This window comes from Arachis ipaensis, chromosome B09, assembly GCF_000816755.2.
Source record: "Arachis ipaensis cultivar K30076 chromosome B09, Araip1.1, whole genome shotgun sequence".
In the NCBI taxonomy this organism is placed as follows: Eukaryota; Viridiplantae; Streptophyta; class Magnoliopsida; order Fabales; family Fabaceae; genus Arachis; species Arachis ipaensis.
In genome coordinates this window covers 85,132,925-85,146,239 of record NC_029793.2, presented here as the reverse complement: position 1 = coordinate 85,146,239, position 13,315 = coordinate 85,132,925, and positions in this window count along the sequence as shown.

Genomic DNA, 13,315 nt, shown 5'->3' with positions numbered 1-13,315 from the left:
TTCAAGTTGTACCCAAAAAGGGAGGCATGACAGTGGTTCACAATGAAAAGAATGAACTGGTTCCCACAAGAACAGTTACAGGGTGGCGTATGTGTATTGACTACAGAAAGCTCAATACAGCCACCAGAAAGGATCATTTTCCTTTACCATTCATAGACCAGATGCTAGAGAGACTAGCAGGTCATGATTATTACTACTTTTTGGATGGCTATTCAGGTTACAACCAAATTGCAGTAGATCCTCAAGACCAAGAGAAAACAGCATTCACATGTCTATCTGGAGTATTTGCCTACAGAAGGATGCCTTTTGGTCTGTGCAATGCACCTGCAACCTTTCGGAGGTGCATGCTTTCTATCTTCTCTGATATGGTAGAAAAATTTTTGGAAGTCTTCATGGATGACTTTTCAGTATTCGAAGACTCATTCAGCTCCTGTCTTGACCATTTAGCACTTATTCTAAAAAGATGCCAAGAGACCAACCTAGTTTTAAACTGGAAAAAATGTCACTTCATGGTGACTGAAGGAATTGTCCTTGGGCATAAAATTTCAAACAAGGGAATAGAGGAGGATCAAGCTAAGGTAGAGGTAATTAAAAAATTACCACCACCTGCCAATGTAAAGGCAATCAGAAGCTTTTTGGGACATGCAGGATTCTACATGAGGTTTATAAAGGATTTTTCAAAAATCGCAAAACCTCTGAGTAATCTGCTAGCTGCTGATACACCATTTGTCTTTGACACAGAGTGTCTGTGGGCGTTTGAAATCCTGAAAGCTAAGCTGGTCACAGCACCAGTCATCTCTATACCAGACTGGACATTACCATTCAAACTAATGTGTGATGCCAGTGACCATGCCATTGGTGCAGTATTAGGACAGAGGCATAACAAGCTTCTGCACGTCATTTACTATGCTAGCCATGTTTTAAATGATGCACAGAAGAATTACACAACCACAGAAAAAGAGTTGCTTGCAGTGGTTTATGCCATTGACAAGTTTCGATCCTATTTAGTAGGTTCAAAGGTGATTGTGTATACTGACCATGCTGCTCTTAAATACCTACTCACAAAGCAGGATTCAAAACCCAGAATCATAAGATGGGTGTCGCTTCTGCAAGAGTTTGATATAGAAATAAGAGACAGAAAAGGGGCATAGAACCAGGTAGCTGATCACCTGTCCCGGATAGAACCAGTAGCAGAGGCGTCCCTCCCTCCTACTGAGATATCTGAGACCTTTCCTGATGAGCAACTCTTCACCATTCAGAAAGCACCATGGTTTGCAGACATTGCAAATTATAAAGCTGTGAGGTTCATACCCAAGGAGTACAGTAGAGTGCAAACGAAAAAACTAACTTCCGATGCAAAGTACTACTTATGGGATGAACCATATCTCTTTAAGAGATGTGCAGACAAAATGATCCGCAGATGCGTACCCAGAGAAGAGGCACAAAAGATCCTATGGCACTGCCATGGATCACAATATGGAGGACATTTTAGAGGTGAGCGAACAGCCACTAAGGTCTTCCAATGTGGCTTCTACTGGCCTACTATCTATTGAGATGCCCGAGAGTTTGTGCGTAACTGTGACAGTTGCCAAAGAGCTGGCAACTTGCCCCATGGTTATGCCATGCCTTAACAAGAGATCTTAGAGATTGAGTTGTTTGATGTATGGGGTATTGACTTCATGGGTCTTTTCCCACCATCATACTCAAACACTTACATTCTGGTGGCAGTAGACTATGTATCTAAATGGGTAGAAGCAATTGCCACACCCACTAATGATACTAAGACTGTGCTGAAATTCCTCCAGAAATATATCTTCAGTAGATTTGGCGTCCCCAGAGTATTAATCAGTGACAGGGGCACTCATTTCTGCAATAAACAGCTATACTCTGCTATGGTCTGATATGGAATTAGCCACAAAGTAGCAACTCCATATCACCCACAGACAAATGGGTAGGCTGAAGTCTCTAATAGAGAACTAAAAAGAATCCTGGAACGGACTGTAATTGCCCGTAGAAAGGATTGGGCAAAAAGCTTGGATGATACTCTGTGGGCATACAGAACAACATTCAAGACTCCTATAGGAACCTCTCCCTACCAGCTTGTGTATGGCAAGGCCTGTCATCTGCCCGTGGAACTGGAACAAAAGGCCTATTGGGCAACCAGATTCCTAAACCCAGACGCCAAGTTAGCTGGAGAGAAAAGATTTCTCTAGCTGAAAGAGCTAGAGGAATTCAGACTCAATGCTTTTGAAAATGCTAAAATTTATAAGGAGAAAGCAAAAAAGTGGCATGACAAGAAACTGTCATCTAGAGTCTTTGAACCAGGACAGAAGGTTCTGCTATTTAACTCTAGGCTTAGACTATTCCCCGAGAAATTGAAATCCCAGTGGAGGGGACCATATGTGATTACAAGTGTATCACCATATGGATATGTTGAGCTTCAGGATTTTGACTCTGACAAAAAGTTCATTGTTAATGGACGAGAATCAAACATTATCCTGAAAGCAATTTTGAGCAAGAATGCTCAAAATTGAGGCTTGAATAAAGCTCAGTCAAGGTCCAGCTAAAGACAATAAAGAAGCGCTTGCTGGGAGGCAACCCAGCCATTAGCAAGTTATTTGTTTTACTTAATATTTAGAGAAGTTTAATATAAATTCTCTTCAAGATTAATCATCAAATTGTAGGAATTCATAAAGTTACAGAAGGATTCAGCACAAAAAGCAGAAAAAAGGAGCTCACTGGCAAGAAAATGCCAGTAAGGGGCATTTTGGGCGTTAAACGCCAGAATGGATACCATTCTGGGTGTTTAACGCCAGTAAAGATACCATTTTGGGCGTTAAACGCCAGAATGGGTACCATTCTGGGCGTTTAACGCCAGAATTGCAGCATCCTGGGTGTTCAGAAAAATGCCCAATAACAAAAGATTTTTGGCGTTTAACGCCAGCCAGGGTACCTGGCTGGGCGTTAAACGCCCACAATGGCCAACATATGGGCGTTAAATGCCAGAATGGATACCATTCTGGGCGTTTAACGCCAGAAAGACAGGGGAGAGGATTTTGTTTTCCACTTCAAAATTTTTTTCAAATTTTCATGTTTGGACTCATAATTTTCTGCATAAACATGTTTCAAACTTTCATCATTCACCCTCAATTTTCAAAAATTCAACAATTTTCTAAATCTCTTTTCAATTTTCTTTCAAATCCTTCCCAAATCTTCTTCAAAAACTCAAGTATCTTTTCAATTTCTTTCCAAATCTTTTCCAACTCATCATATCATCTCTTAATTCTTAGATGCATAAACAAATTTTCAGATTCAACCTCTTTATATCTTTTCCATTTAAAAATCTCATATTTTTCATATCATGACTCTATTTTCTTCCACCAATCATATCTTTATGTCATATCTTTTTCAAAATTTTCAAAATCCCTCCCCTCCACTTATAAATACACATTCGGCCATCCCCATCTCTCCACCCTTCGAATTTGCCTCTCCTCCTCTCTCTCCCCTTTCTTTTCTTTTGCTTGAGAGCAAGAAAACCTCTAAGTTTGGTGTGTTTTTTTCGTGATCACCGAGCTAAGACTCATCAAGATCATGGCTCCTAAGGGAAAATAAACCAATTCAAGAGGCAAGAAAGAGAATACTCCAAAGAGTCTTTGGAATCAAGAGAGGTTCTTCACCAAAGAACATGCAGACCATTACCATAAAATAATGGGTCTAAGATCAGTGATCCCGGATGTTAAATTCGATATGAAAGAAGACGAATATCTGGAGATCCAAGAGCAAATTCAAAACAGAGGATGGGAAATTCTAGCTAATCCTGAAACAAGAGTTAGAAGAAACATGGTTCAGGAATTCTATTCAAATCTATGGCTGACAGATAAGCAGAGAATAACTGGAACCGCCTTTCTTACCTACCGAACCATGGTCAGATGGAGGATTATTTACTTCCATCTGGACAAAATAAGAGAGGTCTTCAAACTGCCTCAACTACAAGATGATCCAGAATCCTTTAATAGGAGAATAGTGAGAGAGGAAAAGGGGTTGGACCAAGTTCTAGAGGATATATGCCTCCCTGGAACTAAGTGGATAACCAATTCAAAAGGTGTCCCAAACCAACTGAAGAGAGGAGATCTCAAACCAGTCACAAGAGGCTGGTTGGACTTTATTGGGCGTTCCATACTGCCCACTAGCAACCGCTCTGAGGTCACTGTCAAAAGAGCGGTGATGATTCATTGTATTATGCTGGGAAATAAAGTGGAGATTCATCATCTGATTTCTTGTAAGTTTTACACAATTGCAAACAAGAACTCCACTGAAGCCAAACTGGCATACCCAAGCTTAATTTCTCTGCTATGTAAAGATGCTGGGGTGAGGATGGAAGGACAACAAGTGCAAGACAACTCCATCAAAAGAAGGGTGCAGGAGTTCCTCCCAGAAATCCCTGAAATTGACTATTGGACCCGCCTAGAAGCTACAAGAAGCTGTGGATCAACTTAAGGAAGAAAAGCAGAATCAAAACTGCATGCTCTGCAAGCTGCTTAAGGAACAGGAGAAGCTCTCCCTTGAAGGACCAAACACCCCACAGATTGAAGGAGCATCCACTGCTCAAAATTAAGGTTGTTGAGTCCTAACTCTGTGATAACCTTTATTATTAGAAATCTATTTTAAGAGTCATTTATTTTTTTATTTTTAATTTTCTGTCTTCTATTATTATTGGTTTGCTCTTATATTTATTTTTGAGTCTTATTTTCATTCCATGATTAATAAAATTTAAAGTTTATGTCTTAAAGTTATGAATGTCCTATGAATCCATCACCTTTCTTAAATGAAAAATGTTTTTAATTGCAAAAAGAAAAAGAAGTACATGAATTTCGAATTTTAAAACAGATTAATTATTTTGATGTGGTGGCAATACTTTTGTTTTTCTGAATGAATGCTTGAACAGTGCATTTTTTTATATAGTTGTTTATGAATGTTAAAAATGTTGGCTCTTGAAAGAATAATGAAAAAAGGAGAAATGTTATTGATGATCTGAAAAATCATAAAAACGATTCTTGAAGCAAGAAAAAGCAGTGAATAAAAAAGGCTTGCAGAAAAAAAAAGTATATGCGAAAAAAAAAAGAAAAAGAAAAAGCAAGCAGAAAAAGCCAATAGCCCTTTAAACCAAAAGGCAAGGGTGAAATAAAAAAGGATCCAAGGCTTTGAGCATCAGTGGATAGGAGGGCCCACAGGAACAAAATCCTGGCCTAAGCGGCTAAACCAAGCTGTCCCTAACCATGTGCTTGTGGCGTGAAGGTGTCGAGTGAAAACTTGAGACTGAGCGGTTAAAGTTGTGGTCCAAAGCAAAAAAAGTGTACTTAAGAGCTCTGGACACCTCTAATTGGGGACTCTAGCAAAGCTGAGTCACAATGTGAAAAGGTTCACCCAGTTATGTGTCTATGGCATTTATGTATCTGGTGGTAATACTGGAAAACAAAATGCTTTGGGTCACGGCCAAGACTCATAAAGTAGCTGTGTTCAAGAATCAACATACTGAACTAGGAGAATCAATAACACTATCTAAACTTTGAGCTCCTATAGACGCCAATCATTCTGAACTTCAAAGGATAAAGTGAGATGCCAAAACTGTTCAGAAGCAGAAAGCTAATAGCCCCGCTCATCTAATTAAAACTGATCTTCATAGATGTTTTTGAAATTCATTGTATATTCTATTCAATTTATCCTATTTGATTTTCAGTTGCTTGGGAACAATCAACAATTTAAGTTTGGTGTTGTGATGAGCGGATAGTTTATACGCTTTTTGGCATTATTTTTAGTATGTTTTTAGTATATTTTAGTTAGTTTTTATTATATTTTTATTAGTTTTTATTCAAAAATTATATTTCTGGACTTTACTATGAGTTTGTGTTTTTTCTGTGATTTCAGGTATTTTCTGGCTGAAATTGAGGGACCTGAGCAAAAATCTGATTCAGAGGCTGAAAAAGGACTGCAGATGTTGTTGGATTCTGACCTCCCTGCACTCGAAGTAGATTTTCTGGAGCTACAGAAGTCCAATTGGCGCGCTCTCAACTGCGTTGGAAAGTAGACATCCTGGGCTTTTCAGCAATATATAATAGTCTATACTTTGCCCGAGATTTGATGGCCCAAACTGGCATTCCAAGTCAGCATAGAAATTCTGGCGTCAAAACGCCAGAACTGAAATGAAAGCTGGAGTTAAATGCTCAAACTGGCACAAAAGCTGGCGTTTAACTCCAAGAAAAGTCTCTACATGTGAAAGCTTCAATGTTCAGCCCAAGCACACACCAAGTGGGCCCCGGAAGTGGATTTCTACACTAACTATTCTAGCTTACTCATTTTCTGTAACCCTAGGACACTAGTTTATTATAAAAACTACTTTTAGTGATTCATCTGGTACCTCATGAAACTTTACACGTTTCATATTGTATTTCTAACGGCATGAGTCTCTAAACCCCATGGTTGGGGTGAGGAGCTCTGCTGTGTTTTGATGAATTAATGCAATTACTACTGTTTTCCATTCAATCACGTTTGCTTCTATTCTAAGATATTCACTCGTACTTCAACTTGATGAATGTGATGATCTGTGACACTCATCATCATTCTCAACCTATAAACGCGTGCCTGACAACCACTTCCGTTCTACCTTAGACTGAGTGATTATCTCTTAGCCTCCTGGTTCAAATCAGAGTCTTCGTGGTATAAGCTAGAATCAATTGGCAGCATTCTTGAGATCCGAAACGTCTAAACCTTCTTTGTGGTATTCTGAGTAGGATCTAGGATAGGATGACTATGGCGAGCTTCAAACTCGCAAGTGATGGGCGTAGTGACAGACGCAAAAGGATCAATGGATCCTATTCCAGCATGAGTGAGAACCGACAGATGATTAGCCGTGCGGTGACAGTGCATTTGGACCATTTTCACTGAGAGGATGGATGGTAGCCATTGACAACGGTGATCCACCAACATACAGCTTGCCATGGAAGGAGCCTTGCATGCATGAAGAAGAAGACAGTAGGAAAGCAGAAATTCATAAGACAGAGCGTCTCCAAAACCTCAACATGTTCTCCATTACTGCATAACAAGTATTTATTTAATGTTCTTTAACTTTTTACAATTAAATCTCAGAATTATTGATATCCTGACTAAGAGTTACAAGATAACCATAGCTTGCTTCAAGCCGACAATCTCCGTGGGATCGACCCTTACTCACGTAAGGTATTACTTCGACGACCCAGTGCACTTGCTGGTTAGTTGTGCGGAATTGCAAAAGTGTGATTGTAATTTCGTGCACCACTAAGTATATATATACATCACTGTACAACAAAATAACACAGTAACCACTTCGCTTCAAGTGTCCAGACGCCTAACGAGATGCCTCTCGACCTGCATCTGAAAAATAATAACATAGTATGAAATGAGAACCGGAGGTTCTCAGTATGGTAAAGGTGCCACACACATAATATATAAGATCCTGGGAATGCCAGAGGCAATCTTAGAATGCCGACACTCAGATTATAGAGCTTAAAGTATTAAACAAAAGCCATAAAAGGTGGTTTTCTAAGAGTATCTAAACCTAACTTAACTTAACCTTAAAACCAAGTTCCATACTACCATTCCTCTATAATTGCATCTCCGTCAGCATTTCACAGACAAATAAACAGATAAAGGCAAGCAAAAGAAGGTTACAAGTACTGCAGATAACAAATACATTTAGCATGGCAAGTACACTTAGGCACACCCAGTTAATGCACAAACAAGTAATTCAAGTAGAATTCATATGATGCATACCTGTCCTATGGCTGATAAGGTTCATCTGTCGGTTATCCAGCTAACCCAACAAGTCCGAAAACCTTAGACTGTCCCTCGACGTGCATCCCCAAGAGTCTATGCATAGCTTTTTCTCAAATAATCAATATTGCTCAATGGGGGTTAACATTCCCGAGAATTTATAAGTGCTCGGTCACCCTTATGACGTAGGGTCAACAGAGTATCGAGTCTTCAACCTGGTACACGTGGTGGCAAGCCACTGTACTTTACCTAGGGAATCTCGTATCTCAGATCATTTAATCATTCAAGCCAAGTATCATACATTATCATTCATTTTATTTTCAAGACAAATATCATACATGATCATCCGTAATATTTCATAGCCAATTCATCACTTTTCAGCTTTATTTCATCTCCAAGTTATCCTTATTTCCTAGCTTTATCTAATTATCAGGTTTAACAGTATTATTTATGACTAAAGGAATGAAAATAGAGGTTTAGAGGTTTGAAATAAGGCTTTAAAACTCAAAAGTTATGTTTGCTGGAACAGGGGCCACACGTGCGCGTGGCTCACGTGTGCGCATGGAAGTGTGAAAACGCAGCTCGCGCGGGAGTCCCTTTGTCATGTGTACGCATGGGTGAAAACTTCATGTCACGCGTGCACGTGGGTCACGCATACACGTGGACATGCTTGCTAGCCCCTTACGCATATGCATGGGACCTGTCGTGTATGCATTTCCAAAAGTCCATGCCACGCGTACGCGTGGACGTACGTTCTTTGAAAAAATTCAGATTCAGTAACAGAGCTACAGAATTTTAGAAAAAACCAATTTTGAGGTATAATCTTCCAACACCCATAACTTCTTCGAATTAAAATATTTTTCACCCGTTCTTCGAATGGCATAAACTTTACGAACCTTATTTTTATTTCAAAACAAGTTGGAATCAAATTGAGGGTCTGGAAAAAGTACCCAAACCAACTTTTGTAAAAGTACCCAAACCTCAATTTTCAATAAAAAAAACTCCATTCCTTTTACCACCAAACCTGCATTCTTCAATGTAGTATACCCCTTTCTCATCATTTCAACAATCAGCACAATAAACCTATCTCAAATTAATAATAATGTACTTTCAATATCCAAACCCATCAATCAAAACCAACCAAAAACCATAGTTTACCAATCTACTATCATAAACATATCACAAGTCCATTCCATAGTTTACCAATCTACCATCATAAATATACCACAAGTCCATACTTCTCCAAATCATCAATTAATCAACCAGCACCAAGCCAAACTTATTTTCTCACAAGATAGTAACAATATATATATACTCATGCATTTCAACCTATCCTGCGGTCATCTAGCCTAAGTTTTCACAGAACATTTTATATTAAATGCAAGAAACCTAAACCATACCTTGGCCGATTCTCACATAACGATCAAAGCAATTTATTTAAAATCAAACACAGCCCCAAAACCTCAACTACACCGCTTCCTCCAAGTTTCGGTATTCACAATTTCAAGCTCCAATTATTTATTCACAACCTAATACACATTCATAACACATATATACCCAATTTAATACTCGAAGCTCAAATTCAATGAAATTAAAATAGAATTATGATATCCTTACCTTACCCAGGCTTCACATAAGCAAGAGTAAACATTTTTCTCAAGCTAATTGGATCCTAAAACATCAGAGAACAAAGAAATTCAATATCTTCACTAAATTCTCCAAAAATTGGGGGTGAAAAGGCTAAGATGAAATAGCAAGTTACCTATAAAATTGTTCCAGTAGAAACGTAGAGCTCGACGCGGTAAACACGTGACCGCAAATGGTGCAGCGATCGGAGCTCGGACGGGGGAGTTACGGCAAACCGAATTTACCGTAAAGGTATTGAGTTTCTCTTCTTTCCTTCCCTGGAAGGCTTCAGCTTTGTTTATGCTGAATGAAAGAAAAGAGAAGGCTTCAGTCTTCTTAAATGCTGCGCCCGGTTCAATCGATTTGGCTCGTTCGGTCCAATCTTGGACTATTTTCTTCGAAATTAGTGTCAAAATTCTCGTTTCGATGAGCTCTATCCTAATTTGATATAATATTCGTATTTCTAATTTTCTCTATTAAAAACTAATTTATTGACTAATTATTTACTAATCTAATGGGGTTTACATCCTACTCACCTAATAAAGATTTTTGCCCTCAAAATTCAAATATAGTTACCTGAAAAGAGATGTGGGTAGTCTTTCCACATATCTGATTCAAGTTCCCAAGTATGTTCCTCAATACCAGCTCGACTCCAAGCTACTTTTACCAATGAGACTTCCTTCCCGCGCAATCGTTTAATGCTAGTGTCATCAATCCTCACTGGGATCACTGGAAGTGTTAGATCTTCTCTCACTTGAATCGATTCTGGCTCCAGGACATGACTTGCGTCAGGAGTATGCTTCTGAAGCTGTGACACATGAAACACGTCGTGCAAGTTTGAAAGATACAGCGATAAGGCTATTCTATAAGCCATCGGTCCAATTATTTTCAGGATCTCAAACGGTCCAATATTACGGGGAATTTACAACCACAAACTAACCGGCAAGTGCACCGGATTGTACCAAGTAGTATCTCAAGTGAGTGAGGGTCGATCCCACGAGGATTGATGGATCAAGCAACAATGGTTAATTGATTTACTTAGTTAGACAAACAAAAAAGAGTGTTGAATATTCAAAAGCATGAAACAGTAAATTCAGTAAATCAAAATGCAAGCAGTAAACATGTTGTGAATAATATATGGAGAAACAGTTAAGGCTTCAGAGTTATCTATTTTCCGGATTGACTTTTCTTACTAACTATTTTAATCATGCAAGATTTAATTCATGGCAAACTATATGTGACTAAACCCTAATTCCTTAGACCTTTTTAGTCTCCTCTAAAATTCATCAACTGCCAATTCCTTGGTCACTTAATTCCAATTAGAGGGTGAAGTTTAATTCTAGTTTATATGCCACAAAAACCCTAATTACCCAAATATAAGAGGATTATATGTCACGTATCCTATTAATTCCAAATAATTAAAATTTAGGAGAATATATTTTCAAGCTGTTGTTCAAGTAAAGAGCTTTTCCAAGTTATACAAGAACTCAATTAGAACAAGGGTCATACTTTCGTTCCACCCAAATTCATAAGATAAAGAACGGAAACAATTCTTGAAATATAAATCAGTACATGAATTAAAATAGAAAAATAATAGTATCAATCCATACAATAGACAGAGCTCCTAACCTTAACAGTGGAGGTTTAGTTGCTCGTGGTTCAGAGAGAAAACTAGGATTCTGAAAAACTGTAAATTGCAGAATGATGTAGAAGAGAAAAGAAGAGATTATTTTCCCTTTTATATCTAATCCTAATTAATGTAAAATAAAATTTCTAAAACTAAACAATATTTTTTTCTAATTATAAATAATATAAAAGTTTAAGTCACAATTATTTAGGATTGATCCGTGCAGCCTTTGGACGAATTGGGGACCACTTGATTCATTAAGGTCCACGCTGAACTTGGAAATTTCCAAGTTCAGCATGGAGGAGGAGTGTTTCCTTTGGCATTCTTCTTGAGTCCACACTGAACTTGAGAATTTTCAAGTTCAGCGTGGAAGAGGCAGTGGTTTCTTCGTTGGTTTTCCTTTGAGTCCACGCTGAACTTGGAGATCCTCAAGTTCAGCGTGGAGTAGACCGAATCAAATGGAAGAAAAGCGTATATTATTATATATCGTTTGAAAGCTCTGGAAGTTAGCTTTCCAATGCCACTAGAATCACGTCCATTGGACCTCTGTAGCTCAAGTTATTTCTGTTTGAGTGCAAGGAGGTCGGGGTTGACAGCATCATTCGCTTTCTTCCTTTTCTGCTACAAAACTCCATCAAATCCATCCGAATGCTACCTGAAATAAATAGAAATTGCAAAAAACTCAAAGTAGAATTCATAGTGGCTAAAGGTAATTAAATCTTGATTGAACTCAACAATTTGAATGCAAATTCACTAGAAAAAGATATAGAAGATGCTCACGCATCACAACACCAAACTTAAATTATTGCTTGTCCTCAAGCAACCAAAACTAATATAGGCCTAGGATGTGAATTTGCATGAGAGTGAGAGTTCAATTAAGATCATGTCTCTTATTAAAGTGGGGTTTACAACTGCAATACTGAATAGGTTTGGCATCTCGCTATCCTTTGAATCAGAAGAATGTTACTGTCATTCAGAATTAGAATCCAGATAATATTATGAATTCTCTAATATTTTATGCTTCAGTTTAATCCTTGAACACATCAAATTTCCTTTAATTTTATTTTCTTGGGTGCTTTGCACCCTGAGCCTAGCCGTGACTTTAAATGTTTTGCCTCAAGCTTTACTTGACACAAAAACACCACAAGCACTTAACTGGGAACTCTCTTTAAGTTTTGATTTTTCTTTTAGTTACTCTCAGACAGTGGTGCTCAAAGCCTTGGGCATTCTCTGCTAAATGCACTTGATCTTGACTCTCAGCGCTCTGTCTCAAGGATTACTTGACACAAGAACACCAAAAGCATATGACTAAGGAAATGACTCTTTGAACTTTTAATCATGTCTGACCTCCTTAGTCATTGATGATCAGTGCCTTGGACCTTGCTTTTATTTTTCTTTTGCTGTTTCTTTTACTTCAAGGATTAAGCTTTCACTAATTTCAGAGAAGTCATAATAGTTCTCTAAATTCTTGTTCCTCATACATCAACATCCTTTTATTCAAATTCAAATATGCACTGTTCATGTCATGCATTCAGGATTATAGAAAATATCACCATATTTAAGTAAATAAGACTATTCTTCACTATAAACTCAATTTCTCATGCAATACATCTTTTTCTTTTCTTTTTGAATTCAAGCTCAGTGAGTAATACATGAGACATCCCTTCAGACTAAAAATCAAATAACAAAATAAACAGTAAATTAAACTAGAACCTAGGAATTGAAATAACAAATGATCATGCAATAACTAAAACAAAACAGCAGAAAACTGGTACATAACATAGTAAGAATGGGAAGGAATATAGAATGAAAGAAACTCAGCCACCTCAGTTATCCTAGTGGCCGTTTCATTCTTCAGGCTGTGCTCCTCGGTGAAGATGATTCACCTCTCTTTGGTGCCATAAATATAAACAAAAAAGCCATGAGCGAAGCGACAACACCAAACTTAAAAATTTACTTGTCCTCAAGTAAAGAAGAACTGAAAACAAGGAGGAACATAAAAAAACGTACGGAGGAATAAAAACAAATATTATTGCAAAAGAAAAATAAAAGGACAAGAGGGGTTAAAATAATTAATATATATATATATATATAATGATTTATTTTCATTCTTCAGCTCGGTGAAGATGATTCACCTCTCTTTGGTGCCATAAATATAAACAAAAAAGCCATGAGCGAAGCGACAACACCAAACTTAAAAATTTACTTGTCCTCAAGTAAAGAAGAACTGAAAACAAGGAGGAACAGGAGGAACAT